This window comes from Lycium barbarum, chromosome 1 (genome assembly GCF_019175385.1).
Source record: "Lycium barbarum isolate Lr01 chromosome 1, ASM1917538v2, whole genome shotgun sequence".
NCBI lineage: Eukaryota > Viridiplantae > Streptophyta > Magnoliopsida > Solanales > Solanaceae > Lycium > Lycium barbarum.
This window is the reverse complement of record NC_083337.1, coordinates 128,257,067-128,271,458: the sequence shown is the minus strand read 5'-3', so window position 1 is coordinate 128,271,458 and position 14,392 is coordinate 128,257,067. Positions and strand designations below refer to the sequence as shown.

At 41.5% G+C, this 14,392-nt stretch overlaps 1 pseudogene; it reads right to left on the bottom strand.

Annotated features, from left to right (window-relative positions):
- Positions 1-6,320: 6,320 nt before the first annotated feature.
- LOC132600775 (protein NEDD1-like) lies at positions 6,321-14,020 on the bottom strand (annotated as a pseudogene).
- Positions 14,021-14,392: the final 372 nt, after the last annotated feature.

Below are 14,392 nucleotides of genomic sequence, written 5' to 3'. Positions count from 1 at the left end.
GCCGAAGCCCTCATCCCTGTGGAGGTTGGCGAACCGACCCTTCGTTTCAGATATGCCACCGAAGAATCAAACGGGGAGGCTATGCCCGTGAAGCTCGACCTCGCGGATGAGCTACGCGAAGGAGCGTCGGTCCGCATAGCGGCACAAAAACAGAGGATGGAAAGGTATTACAACCGAAGAGCCAACTTTCGGCATTTCCAAGTAGGGGACTTGGTGCTTCGAAAAGTCACATTACATACAAAGAACCCCAACGAGGGAAAGCTAGGACCGAACTGGGAAGGACCGTACAGGGTAACCGGTGTAACGGGCAAAGGATCATACCAGCTGGAGTCCATGGATGGGCAATGCCTGCGCAACAACTGGAACATAGCCCATCTAAAGAGATACTACTGCTAAGGTATGATCTCCCCACATGCTTTTTGATAACCGTATCTTTCTTTTGCAGGAAATCAAGGACAGCACAAAATTAGAAATTTAGGATTGAAAGCACGTGTTGCACTCTTTTCCTTAGTGCGGTTTTGTCCCGAAATGGGTTTTCCGACGAGGTTTTTAATGAGGCAACAAGTACAATGTGCTACGCAACAAAGATAAAGGGCTAGCACTCGGACACACGAGGTCACACCTTCGGAGTGGGGGCTTGTTAACACTCACCCGACCTCGAAGCTCGGATAAATGTTAGGGGGCACAACACCCACATCGAAGCACGCCACGATAAAGAAAAACGAAGGCCGGCCACCGGTCATTGCCATCGATGTAAGGACCAAACGATCATAATGAATCGTGTCCCATTCAGCATTTGCCACGACAAAAATAAAGGCTGGCCACCGGTCATCGCCTTCGATGTAAGGACTAAACGATCATAATGAGTCGTGTCCCATTTAGTGTTTGCTACGGCAAAGATACAAGAAATAAAAATTCTCATATGTACGAACATTTACAATACAACGAGCATGGCATTGGTCGTATTTCGGCGTTGTTCAATTTATACGCCCTATACCGGGCACTGTGGTCGAAATTCGACAAAGTCAACGAGGTCATTACGAACCGGCCACAAAAAATGCCGGTCCTAAAGAGGCGCCTATCACAGGCACGGAAAGATCCGAGGTCACAAAACATCTTAGTAAGCCCTACGGGCAGAATTAATCAATGACTACGGGTCATCTTGTCCGAAAAATGGACCGATAATTCAAAGCAAAATAAAAACGAGCACTCAAATGAAGAAACAAGAAAAGTGCAACTTTCATATATACATAAGGTACTCTTACAAAGAACACTTTCACATCAAGGGTCAAAAAGCCAGCAAAGACAAAAGGTGAAAGCCAAGTAAAAATCCTATGTTAGATGACTGGAGGCAGAATGATCGGACTCGGTTCTCTCGGAATCGTCTGAATCGGACCCGAGGGCGTGGTTCGCCTCCTCCTCCATTCCTTTGGCCTGGTTTATCAAGGCCGGGAGATCGGAGAATCCGTGCTCGGCTTCCTCGCGGGTGAGCCGCCGAGACTTCCACTTCTCGTACTCAGCGACGATGGCAGTATGAGCCTCGGCCGCCTCCACGCCTTTCCAGGCTTCTTCTAAATCAGCCTCGACTTTACCTAACTTAGTCTCCAGCTCGGCCCGGTTTGCCACAACGATATTCCTCATGTGAACATCAGCTTCTAGCTCAGCCTTAAGAACATCGTTGGCGCTCACCGCCTCCTCCAGCTCGGCTTTCAAGCCCTCACATATCCGAGACCGCTCCTCGGCTTTCCCTTCAAAAACTCTCATACGTTCTTTATACAGAGCGGTGTCGGATTCCAGTAGCCGGTTCCTCTCGGCCAGGCCCGCTGCATCGGCCTTCACCAAATCCAGTTCCCCCCGGAGTTGGGATACGGTGGTCTCCAGCTCGTCCAGCCTCAACGAAAAATGGGCCTTGTCTCGGCTAAGGCCAATCTTCTCAGCCTCGAGGCTTCGGTTATAATCGGTCATGGCGACCAACTCGCTCTTCAAACGATGATTTTCGTCCTTGGCCGCATCGAGCTCGGGACGAAGGTTGGAAAGAACAGCCGCCCGACCCAACTCTTCCTCTTTTTCTCGGAGAAGATGCTTGTATTTCTCCGTTTCTCAGCCTTGGGCATCTAGTTGGCCTCGAAGATCGTCCATCTCGTGTTGGGCACGGATGAAGGCCTCATTGACCAGTATCACACTCTGCAAGAAAAACAAACATAAAGAATCAAACAAAGTGAGCATAAAGTCTGATGATATATAAAGGTGGCTGAGGGTCTTACCCGGTTGCTCGCGTGCATGCCTTCGTTCATAAGGCACTGCCAGGTGACCCCGGTCATTTTACGCTTGTCCGAGTCGGAGACAAGAGGCCGTAAGTAGTTTGCTACTCCCACCGGGCGCGATAGAAAACCGCAATCCTCGGGGACGGTGATTACGGCCGATCTAGTCCTTCTTGGTTCTACGCTCGGGGCTGGGAAGATGGTCACCAGGTAATCTCTAGAGCCAGATTCTGACTGTCGGTTAGCCGGCCTCGTGGCCCGAGTAATTGGCAGAAGGCCGAAACCCGCAGTTTCACCGGTAGCAGGAGGAGTGGTTGAAAACATATCTTCAAAATCTTCAGCTCTCCGAGCCGGGGTAGATGAACTTGGCGTGGACTCAATGTTTCTGGCAAAGACCGGGGGCTCCGCAGTGAAAACAGGTTCATGGTCGGGAGACGGATGTGCGTGAATGGGGGCTTCGGCCTCCGGAACTGGGGAAATCCTTTGATCGGTTGCAGTGACAGCCGTTTCCCACGGTCCCTCCCTCTGCAGGGGGGTATCTTTCGGAGAAGTTCCACCTGAAATGTCGACAAATTCAACCGACCGGAGAGGAGCCGGGGAGAGGATTTCTTCTGCACCTAAAGGAAAAACGGAAATCAAGAGACCTTCGTTGACAGAAGGCAAAGGCGGAACGGAGGCGGTCTCCTCGGGTACTGGAGTCTTTGACGGAGCCGGGTCGACCCTCCGAACTATGATGTCGGGCTCCGCTTCTTCTCTCGGGGGCCGGGCAACACCTTTTGCCTTCTTCCGTTTGGGCGGCTCTCCCTTTTCGGAGGGGCGTTTCCTTTTGGCAGCTTCGGCAAGAACGCGGGAAGAACCCGCCGTGTCGAACGCGGACGCCGGAGCAGGGGAAGCGACCCCTGACTCCGATCTGGATGCCACCGAGCCATTCGGCAAACCTGAACGACAAAGGCATAGGCAGGGCTGAGAAAACGGACGACCGCGAATGGCTAAAGATACAACAAAAACGAAGGAAAGTCAAACATTACCATGATTTTGAGCAATCCATCGACCACGAGACAAATGGGCCCATGTTCGGTCCTCATAGGGAAGCTGGCCGAGGAGTGTCGTGACCCATTCACTCAGATCACGGATAACCGGGGGAACAAATCCGTTTGCTGCAAAAAATAAAGAAAGGGCAATAAGGAAACAACACTAAGAACTGCTAAACAAGTAAGGATGATAGCTCAAAGGATCGAACTTACGCTTATCGTTCCACTTCTTCGGAAAAGGTAGATGGGCGGCCGGGATTATGTCCTCGGTTTTCACCCGGACGTAGCGTTCTAGCCATCCCCTGTCCCGGTCTTCGTCCATCTTCGAGAAGAACGGGTTCCGGCTACGCTTGGTTAGTTTTATGACACAGCCCCGGAATATTCTCGGAGAATACAGGCGTATTAGGTGGCCCAGCGAGAATTCCTTCTCGGCTCTATTGGCCAGCAGCCGGAGGCAAGCAACGACCCTCCAAACGATTGGGCCGATCTGTGCCAAAGTCACACCATAGGTCCGGCACATATCCAGTATAACCGGATCAATCGGGGGGTCGAGTTTAAGGGTAAAGGGATAAGAGTACACGTACAAGAACCCTTCCCGGTGGTCGGTAATGGATTCGTCCGGCCCGGGTGCAAAAACCCTCACTGGGCGTGTGTTCCACCCGCAGTCTGCCTGGACTATGTCAAGCTTATCCTCGGTTACAGAAGAAGGATATCGCCTCACGTCGTAACCCCGGTCCGAGACGGCAGAAGGCTTTTCCACCTCGAGGTCTTTATTGAAGTTAAATTTGGCCGGTATAATATCCGAGGCCGTTGTCTCGGGGTTGCTCCTTTGTTTAGTCGGAGACACAGTATCGGTCCTCGGGGATGAAACCGAGGGAATTTCGGGAGAAGTGGTTTCAGACATGTTGTAGGAATAAAGGGAAGGGAATTTCGGAAGATAATGCAAAGGAAACGGAGGAAATGTTGGTTTGAAGAGCAACTGGAGCAAAAGGCAGTTGGCGAGAATGATGACAAAATTAATCTCCCTTTCACGTAAAAATAAGCGAGGATTTGGTAGTAGATTTGCTGTAAAAAGGATGAAGGTAGAACGCAGAGGATAGAAGAAACAAAATAGAAGATCGTAAAAGTGAAAAAATGAGGAGATGAGGGGCTTTATATAGGCATAATGAGGGGAACGGTTATCGAGGAGGGCCAATCGGGGATCGCCACGTGCCCCATCATTAATGCGAAGTGACCCGAAACGACGTGCAAAAGGCGGTTGGCAGGAGCGGACCATCCGGAGCAGGGCACGTGGCCGTCGAAGGAAAAGGCATGACACAACTATTCCTGCTAAAATAAGGAGATAAGAATAGGCCATCCGAGAGGTCGGTTGTATGATTCATTCACTTCCCGTTACTCCGATGGATCGTTGACCCGGGAAGCGTGGGGGCTATCTGTATACAGTAGAAGCCAGATATGAATCATATTCGGAGAAACTATGGACCGGAGGAAGAAGAGGGCCGGGAGTTCGCACGAGGGGCGTCACACCTTCCCGGATAAGCGCTTTAATCGAAGCTGAGCAGGGGCGCCCTTTGGTCCGGTCTCCGTGCCACCGATGGTTCGGGGACTCTACCCGAGGGTTCGTCACCGTTGATCCGGACACCGTTTGCCCGTGTATCCGTTGGTCCGTTATGACCGTTGCTGAAGCGCACTAGTGGTGTCACGTCATGGTCGGCCACTAACTACGCGTGTGTCAGACGGCGCCGTTAGTCCAATCCCACCAAATCCGTGTAGGGGCTGTCCTTTTTATTGGTATTTTATTAATTCCTATTGTATGAGGCCCATGGGCTCACTGCTATAAATAGGGCATATCTACCTCCCTTAAGGGGGTTGGGCTCTTCTTACTTTCCAAGAACATTTGTAATAGAGGAACTCTTGTATACTAATTCTTTCATCATTTAATTCGGCCAAGGCCGCCCGCTATTGTGATTAACGCATTTCATCTATCTAGTACCATATATTGCTCACAAACCTATATATATCACTAACCTTAAAATATTTTGTTTACTTTGCCTAGTACACATCAAGAGCAAAACACATATCCTATACCCACCTATAAATTTAATTGATCACCCGAATCCGGGGTAAACAAATAGTTCTAAAAAACTTTAAATATCTCCTGTATTCTTATAAATGGGAATCAAGGTACTGTGTCTTCACTGTTCGACATCCTAGCACTTCTTAGTATTGAATAGCTTGGCGAATCATTCTACTCCAACCTCTTTAATACATTTCCAAATCTCTATGCTGATACTATACAAGTTTTTCTAATCATAGTTTTTTTCATTACCAAGTGGTAACTAAAGAAATTCATTAGCATTTTTTCAAAGTCTGTGAAGTTATATTCCTCGTTCTTGTCCTCCAAAGATCTCTTTACCTTGTGGAGTTCTCTATCGATTTAATAAGCCACTATGTAACTAATTTCACCCTTTTGAGGTTAACTGACAAAGCCATGCTGTACAGGATACACATGAGGACTGACAATGATGAAGATCACTTAAATATAACCTTAATTCATCAGTCATATCCTCCTCCATATATTCCTTCATATGCCCCTTGGGATTATAATTTCAGAAGTTATAGGTAATTGGACTTTGGTGAGACATCCTATTAAGCATTGTTTCATCTGAAATATAGGTAGCTGAATCTGCTACTGCTTCTAAATTTATCACTCTTGCAAAATCAAGCAGCTTTCTATCCACTGATAATTTTGTAAATGATAAAAAGAAAAGTTCTGTATTAGCCCCTGTTTCTCTCTGTAATTATAATTTAAGTAAATAAAAAAGAGGCCAACAACCACAACATACCCAATGTAATCCCACAAGTGTGGTCTGGGGAGGGTAGGAAAGGTTGGTGCTTTATAGTAGTTATGTATTTATTTCATAGAAGGCTACCCCTAGAGTGGCAAGTTCTTGGGGCATCAAATTCATGCTACTGAGAAAATTGCCCCCCCCCCCCCCCCCCCTTTTTTTTTTTTTTTGCTGAGAATTCACTGCAAATGGAAACTGCAGCATGCTCCTGTTAGCTAACTTCAACCATTTATTGGAACCTTTGGTGAAAAACTGGAGAATGAGCAAAATACAAAATTTAAGACCTGAATATCAGTCCATGTGTGTGCCCATCCAAATAAATCTTCGTGTCTTCAAGCAGACATAGTTTCCAAGTATTGAAGAAAAATCTGTTGCATTTTGGTAAAAAACTGCTGCTTGTTCACACTTGTCTCAGGATGAACATATGCCGCAGCAGAACATCTTTATTTCTTGAGTATGAGAAATCTTATATGCACATGTACTGATTATCCTGACGAACCTGCTGTAATTCTCTCCGATTTAATTGAACCTCTTTCATCACTTCTGCTAGGTTTTGCTGCATAATGTTCAAAAATCTTAAGCAACAGATACTATACAACTTTTTTTTTTTTTGATAAATGCAACAGATACTATATAACTGAAGAACTAGGAAGTACGAAAGTAAGAAATGTACCTGCAGCATATGATTTTGTCTTGTCATATCTAAATGAAGATTCCTCATATACTCAAGAGTGGATTTTTCAAAGGCAGAAAGAGTTTCTTCTTGCGTACTTTGAAATGGCTGGGTAGGACTTCTCTGCTGCAACTCAGGCAGAGTGGACCTTTGTGATTGCGTGATTTCAGCCTGTAAGATTTGTAGGTCAAATGTGAACTTTTTATTAAAAAGGTAAGTCTATGGCATTTGGAATAATTCATCATTACGGCTCTTTTCACCAGCTCATGCTCCTATATTCTCTTCAAGAAACACAAAAGGTGAAAACATCCATGATGAATCATAACAAATGACGCCTAAGATAAACAGAACAGCCAGTTTTTTTTCTTTTTTTTTTCTTTTAGTTTCTTACATTCATTGCTTGAAAAACGCCAGCTGGCAGATGACGTACAGCAGCTGGCGTGGCACACCTAGACAACAAGCTATTCAAAAGCTTCTCCCTTGTTTCAGCTTGAGTTTGTGGAGAACCAACTGACTGGATTCCATCACTGAATGACGGTGTAGTGCCCTGCCCTGAAATGTCTTTTGTTCCGAGTGAAAAAGATGTGGAACTAGAGGGAACATGTCGTGACGATCCTAGAGAATTTTCTTCATTTGGATTTCTTTAATGCACAACTTTGCCAAACTCAAATTAGAACTGGTCAAAGAGCTGATACTCTGAGTTGCTGGAACAGTATCCTGTAATCCAGATAACATATTTCCTGGTGCAAGAGGACCAGATGTCGAGATTGCAAAACGAGAAGGCATGTTTCCTGACTGCTGAATGTGATTTAATCTATCAGATAATCTCTCACCACCCCAAGCTTCTGAAGGAAATAGCCAAGATGTCTGATCAAGATCCTTTTTGAAACCTTGATGATCATCCCACAACTCATCAAATGAAGGCGAAATTGGCCGAACTTCGACAAGAGGGGAAAAGACATCCATATCATCCTTGAAGTTATGAGGAGCATGTAATCTTGCCAAAGATCCACCTTTCCACAAGCTACTTTGTATGGGTGTTTCCTCGGTCCCAGATGCAGATCCTGCACTGCCTGCTGGAAAAGAAAATGAGTCCACAAAACCTGAATGAACTGCGGTTCTGGAACTTGATGATATCATAGCAGGAAGTGGATCAGGCATTAAAATTGAGTCCTCCACACAACTGCCTAGAAGAGCTATCTCTGTTGTGCAATTGCTTTCAATGACCATTACAGGTTTTGATCTTTGCCAGCATAAACTTGTCACTGCCTGTAAATTAATATCAACTTTGCTTTTAAGAGGAGGTAAATCAGAAACTAGCAGCAAGCTAGCTTCAACAATGAGGAACAGAACTAAATTCAACAAGATGAACAGCAAATGATAAACAAAATATATATGACAACCAGAACTTGTTGGTCTATCCGTACTGATATCTATTCTTAGACCAGCTCCCTGCACCCGAAAGCCAACATGTGTACCATCTTCCAGATTATGCACATTGGTCTACCCTAGATATACAAATGACACAAAGAAACATTTAGCCAAGGAAGAAAGAAAGATAATCTATTATACAAAGTTTTTGATTTCTGGAATTGAGAAGTGTCTTCAATTCTTTTCCACATTTGACCAATCAGAAATGTGGCTGCCATGCTTGACTAAGTGAGGTGCTATATTTGGAACCTATTGCCACATCCTGAGCATATCATGGCAGGTGGTCAACAGCTAGTGGGACCACCTACACCGCAGGATGCCAATGCTGGCTATCCTTAACCTTTCAACATCTACATGCCAGATTGAAAGGACCACCAGTGGATCACCTAACTGCCCGCCTCCTCCTCCTCCCACTCCTCTTGCCCCATTGACCACTGCATGCATAACCACTCCTATCTTCTTCATCCAGAAGGATAATCTAAAACAACCAGTCGACATAATCAGCTTAGTACATGTAGACTAATTCTATGGTTTGATATTTCCATCCTTTAGCAATAGGAACTGAATTTTTCATTTCTTTCTCTCATTTTTCGTCGACCAAGGTAATGAAATGACACAACAAGATTTGACAGTCGAGGAAAAATTGATCTTTAACACAATATACTTTCATAGGAAGAGAATAATAAAAGACCTCAGAATTTCCATAAGCGCGTAGAACAGTCAAGGGTTGTGGTTTTCCACGAACGTCGTAGAATACCACACGGCCACTACTTGTTCCAGCTGCTAGAGTGAAGCCATCATCACTAAATGCCAGTGAAGAAAAAGGTGCTTCATAAGGGATGCAAAATGATGGCCTTCTTGAGCCTGAGTCATAAGTGTACAACTTCTTATCCATACCAACACTACCAACAATCTGCAATCATAAGTGTGAAACCACATCTAAGTAAATACTTCCCATCATTTGCCCAGAAGATGAATCTATACTTCTTCCAAGTTCCAATATAACCGCGTGCAGAAGGTGTAACAGTAAGTGAATATAATAGAGAAAAGACCTTGTCATTTGATGGCGAGATACTAATGCGAGAAGTTGGCGCAGAATGCTGTTTTAGCCAAGAAACCTATAAAAAAAAAGATTTACTAGTCATCAAACGAATCGAATTGAATACAGCAGGCAAGACAGATACAAGTGAGAAACATCAACAGAAAGAGTCAAACTACAGTAAGACCTCTCTATGACAACACCTCACTGTAACAGGCAAGTTTTTTGCGGAACCGACTTTTATGTTATATTTTACCTCTGTAAAACAGTTTTTACCTATAATAACAACAACCATCTTTATAACAGTAAACTCTTTGTAAAATTACCCCTTCTATATAACAATTATCTTCTTTTTTGGTAATATATAATTAACCATCTTTATAGAAATAGAATCTCTAATATTACCAATAATAGGTCTAGAGATATTGACCAAATATTTTGATACTTTAATACACTATTTATGACACAATATTATATAAATATGTATTTCCATCATTAAAAGATTTCCCTTCTTTATACAAAGTGTGATTAAGCTATGGATTTGACGTCATTTTTGCATATAAAAGCCAAATACTATTTGTCAAATGCTGTTATATGTGTATAATGATGTTGTTATAGAGGGATTTGGTACTAAATTAACAATGGTAAAAAAATTAACATGTCAAGGAAGAGAAATGGAAGGGCTCTCAGAAAGGAAGTGGGGAAGAAAAATCCACATTTATCTTTCAAAGAAATAGAGGGGGTAAGAGCAAGAAAAGGAAGGGCAGGGGAGAAGGATCAGATGAAGGACGACGGCATATTCTTAACTTCAGCAGGAGGGAGGTGAAGTATGTAATGAGACAAGGATTGGGAGGTTCAGAAATAATTCTCTCTCAGAAAACTTCATAAAATTTCATAAAGGCTTATTCAGTTTTTTCCTTTTTTTTTTTTTTGAAAAAAAACATTACTCCCTACGATTCAATTTGTTTGTCGGGTTTGGACTTGGCACGAAGTTTAAGAAAGTAAAAAGACTTTTATATCTTGTGGTCTTAAATTAAAAATATGTAGAATGTACGAAAATGCCTTTTAGTCTTGTTGTCTTAAACATGCCATGTGGAAAATTGGAATCAAGAAGTTGCCAAAAATGAAAGAGACATTCTTTTTGAAAATCTAGTAGCCAAATCCATTATTCAGTTTTTCATACAGCACGTGCAAGCTCACACTCCAACTTGAAGTTCACAAGATATAAAGATTAGTGCTTCTAACAGTCACAGCCCCTTTTAGCAGCCATAAATTTCTCTTTTCATGAGTAACCGACTGCCATAACGCAAAGTCAATGATAGATTTCTCTTTTTAGGAGTAAAAGACTTTCAAATCCGTTGTGAAGTAACAGTTGTAAGTTGCAAATGGATAACCGATGCTTGTTTTAGGAAACACTCTGCCAGAAATGTTCTATATCATTGCCCTATTGCCAAACCAGTTTAGCTAAGTTAGATCTAAGAGTTGACTTGCTAATTCAGATTGCGAGGAGAAAGAAAAGGAATTCCGTAGTAATTCTCCAGGGTAATAACCCTTTTAACTAAGAGGGATCTAGACAGTAACACAATATGTAACCAAATCAAACTTTTATCATTTCAGAACACTAAAATGCCATAAAACAAACCTTGGGACTGCGACCAGTAGTATCCCACAAGTGGACAGATCCATCGTCACCAGCTGTTTTTTTGATTAAGCACCGGGTGTCCGAGGTTTATTTTAGCAACCTTCATCTTCGGTTGGAGGCCGTGAAGCAGATGAAGTGTTCAAAAATACACTTTATGGCCTCTTTTTGTGATTTCCATCGTCACCAGCTGTTACCAATACATGCCTGCTGATCTTAGAATAATCAAGCACTCTCAAAACCTGATCTTGCGATGATCAAACAAAGAACAATGGCATCAGAAAACAAAGCATCATTTCAAACACCAAAAGCAAATTCCAGGTATTACCTGGCAATTTGGATCCTTGAGTTCAGCAGCCTTTGCACCAGATGCAAGGTTGTGAAATATAAGATTCCCATTAAGACTGATAGAAGCTAAGTGCTCATCTTTGCAGTTGTACATTACACTGTTAATAGTATCAGTATGACCTTTCAACCATTTGATGCAACGCGTCCGCTGCAAATCCCATATTCGTACAACTTGACCACTGCCTCCAGAACAAATGTATCTGGATGCTTTGCTGCTAAAGTTAATTGTTGAAATAAACTCCTGCAAGTGATATACAGTAATCATTAGTAATTGATTGACAGCCCACTAAACAATGTTGAAAGCTTATGCTGAAGACCCATGCTAGGTAATGGGGGATGGGATAGGAAGCTAATTTTACTCTAACCAATCTTCTTATCTTCACATTTTGCCACAGGATAGCAATTATCACACATTTATCCAGGATTCTTCTTTACATCAACCTATATCTTTGTCCCATTCAATCCTAGCGGTGAACCCAACATCTACAGCAAGCGGATTCCATTTATACCGATGTACATTATGGTTTTCTATTTTTATCAGTAAATACAGTAGTAAACTTATGGTTTTCTAATAAGCCAATGACAAAGACCTTGTTCTGATTTACCCAAAAGAGCATCATGCTGACTCCCGCTTAACAAATTATTGCAGGTTCAAAAGATGTCATGCAGATGTTTTACTGAGACCTTTAAGTTGGTATTTAACACTCCTAATACTATGTGGAAAACTTATCATTTAATTCCTGAAACAAAGAAGCCCCTAGAGACCACAAAATATTGGAGAATATTTAAGTGCCATATTCCTCAACAACTATCTTTAGGATATCCTCTCTCTTCAACGCTTTAAAACGAGCTAGAAGTATCCACTTATCAAAGTGACACCATCAGTGTATTATTAAAAAATCAAAATTTGAAGTTTCTTTATTAAAAAAAAAAAAAAGTGTTTGAAGTCACTACTAAATAAAATTTCCCTTTAGCCTACATTATTATGTTATGAGCACAGCACAGAATTACCATGTAGCATAAATTGTATATGGAAAAAGCAGCTTGGTCAATGTGTAGAATAGTTTCAGTGGTCTAAAATGTCTCCTTTCTAAATGTGTTAGTGTGTATGCTATTATGTCTTGGAAGCTGATTTTAATCTCCTCTAATAAGTGAGAACATGTTCACTGAGACCTGTCCTGTGTATTCTAATAGAAAATTTATCATATGAGCATGACTCAGTTCAGCAGCATATATATATTTAACCTCTCAAAATTCACAATTTCCAAAGAAAGCAATACCAAAATCCATTGAAATAACTGGCAATTAAGGGAATACAGAATTTGATCGTGTTTATAAGTAGAGAAAAGAACATTCTGGCCTAATACATGTACTACCTCTGAAACTTGCCAGCAAATTATATTTAGACACTCGAATTAAGATTTGTTTCAATTGAGCACCTAGACACATAATAAAGTGTTTCTACTAGACACTTTCGGTTCAAATTTTGAAAGAACTTTTTCACATGCTCTCAAGCATCTATTCCTAGTTAAATTAACCACATACAATATAACATGTCCTTAAGTATACACATCAGTCTCAATTGGAATTGGCTTGACGTTTTACGGCTTATTGAGGCAAATGTATATAATTAAATGAGGTGACATATTTTAAGTCTTCATTTTATCTACGTAATGAACGCTTGGTTCGAATGTATAAATCAAATTATTGGTAAGTTTAAGGGGTTATCTATTTATTAAGCGAAACATTTTAAAAACACAAATAATCTAAACATGCATATTTTGCTGTGGCTGGTAAAACAAATAATCTTATGTTTCAACATAACTAAATTTGACAGCCAAAACGTCAAAAGGTAAATACAAGTACCTCGATATAATCACCACCATCACTGCCAGCCAGAGTTCCCAAAGTCTGTCCATTTTTCCTCCAGAAAGATATCTTCTTGTCATCTCCGCCACTTGCCACCACCACAGCGTCCAAATTATATCCATTACCCGAAACAGTAAATAGTTGACATTAACATAGGGTGTGTTCGGTATGGAGGATAATATTTTCAATTTTCTCAGGTTCGGTTGATCAAAATTTTAGAAAACTTTTTGTTTGGGACATTAAGTTCTTAAAAGTTTAGGAGCATGAGTTTCCTAATGAAAGTAGGAAAAAAAAGTTATACAAATAGAATTTGACATTGATTGTCTACTCCCCACCTTCGAACTCACCTCATCTTCACCCCATGTGGCGGAGTCACAATTTTCACTAAGGGGGTCCAAAATATGAAAAAGTAAACACACTAAGATCCCAAAAGGGGTTCAACAGCTACCATATATACATAAAAAATAATTTTAACCATGTATAAATAGTGTAATTTTAACCTGAACCTCACCCCTACCCACACCACCCACCCCACCCCCACTGCAATCCCAAACCCAATCCCCACAGTATTGTCTAGATTATATATAAATGCCTTCAAGATACATTTTATGCTAACGTAACAAACAGAAGAAAACTAGAAAGAAATCACTTATTTTCCTAGAAAACATTTTCCTCCGTACTGAACACACCCATAAAGAATCAAAAGTTTCATAGGATGAGAATTAACTAGTATGGTTCCATTTGACGGAGTTAACTTGGAAACCAGGTGAAGGAGTGTAGCTAAGTATGCACGGATCACGTGGTTCTAATGACAGGTCAAATAACAAGTGTCACCACCACTAGTGGCCAAAAGGGTCTTCATTGAATCTGTAGAATTCATTATCTGATAATTCACAGTGAATAGATAATATAATTCTTGGATGGTGAAATGTACAATTTTTATGAATGACGGATTTGAATTTATGGCGCCCTCTCTCCATATTTGAAATCAACGAATTATAAGGGATTTTATCTCTTAATGTAAGGCTTAATTATAGAAGCAAAATCATTAGTAATCAACAATCAGGTCCTCCAAAAAAGGAAGGAAGTTAAATATAAATAATAAAATAAATATAGCAATATTTAATTTATGTATTTATTGCATTCAAATTTAATGTATGCACAGTAATACTCTTAAAATACAAGTATAGATTCGTTTTTATAATTATTAATATTCATTTTATATTTCAACATAATAAATCAGTTTAAAATC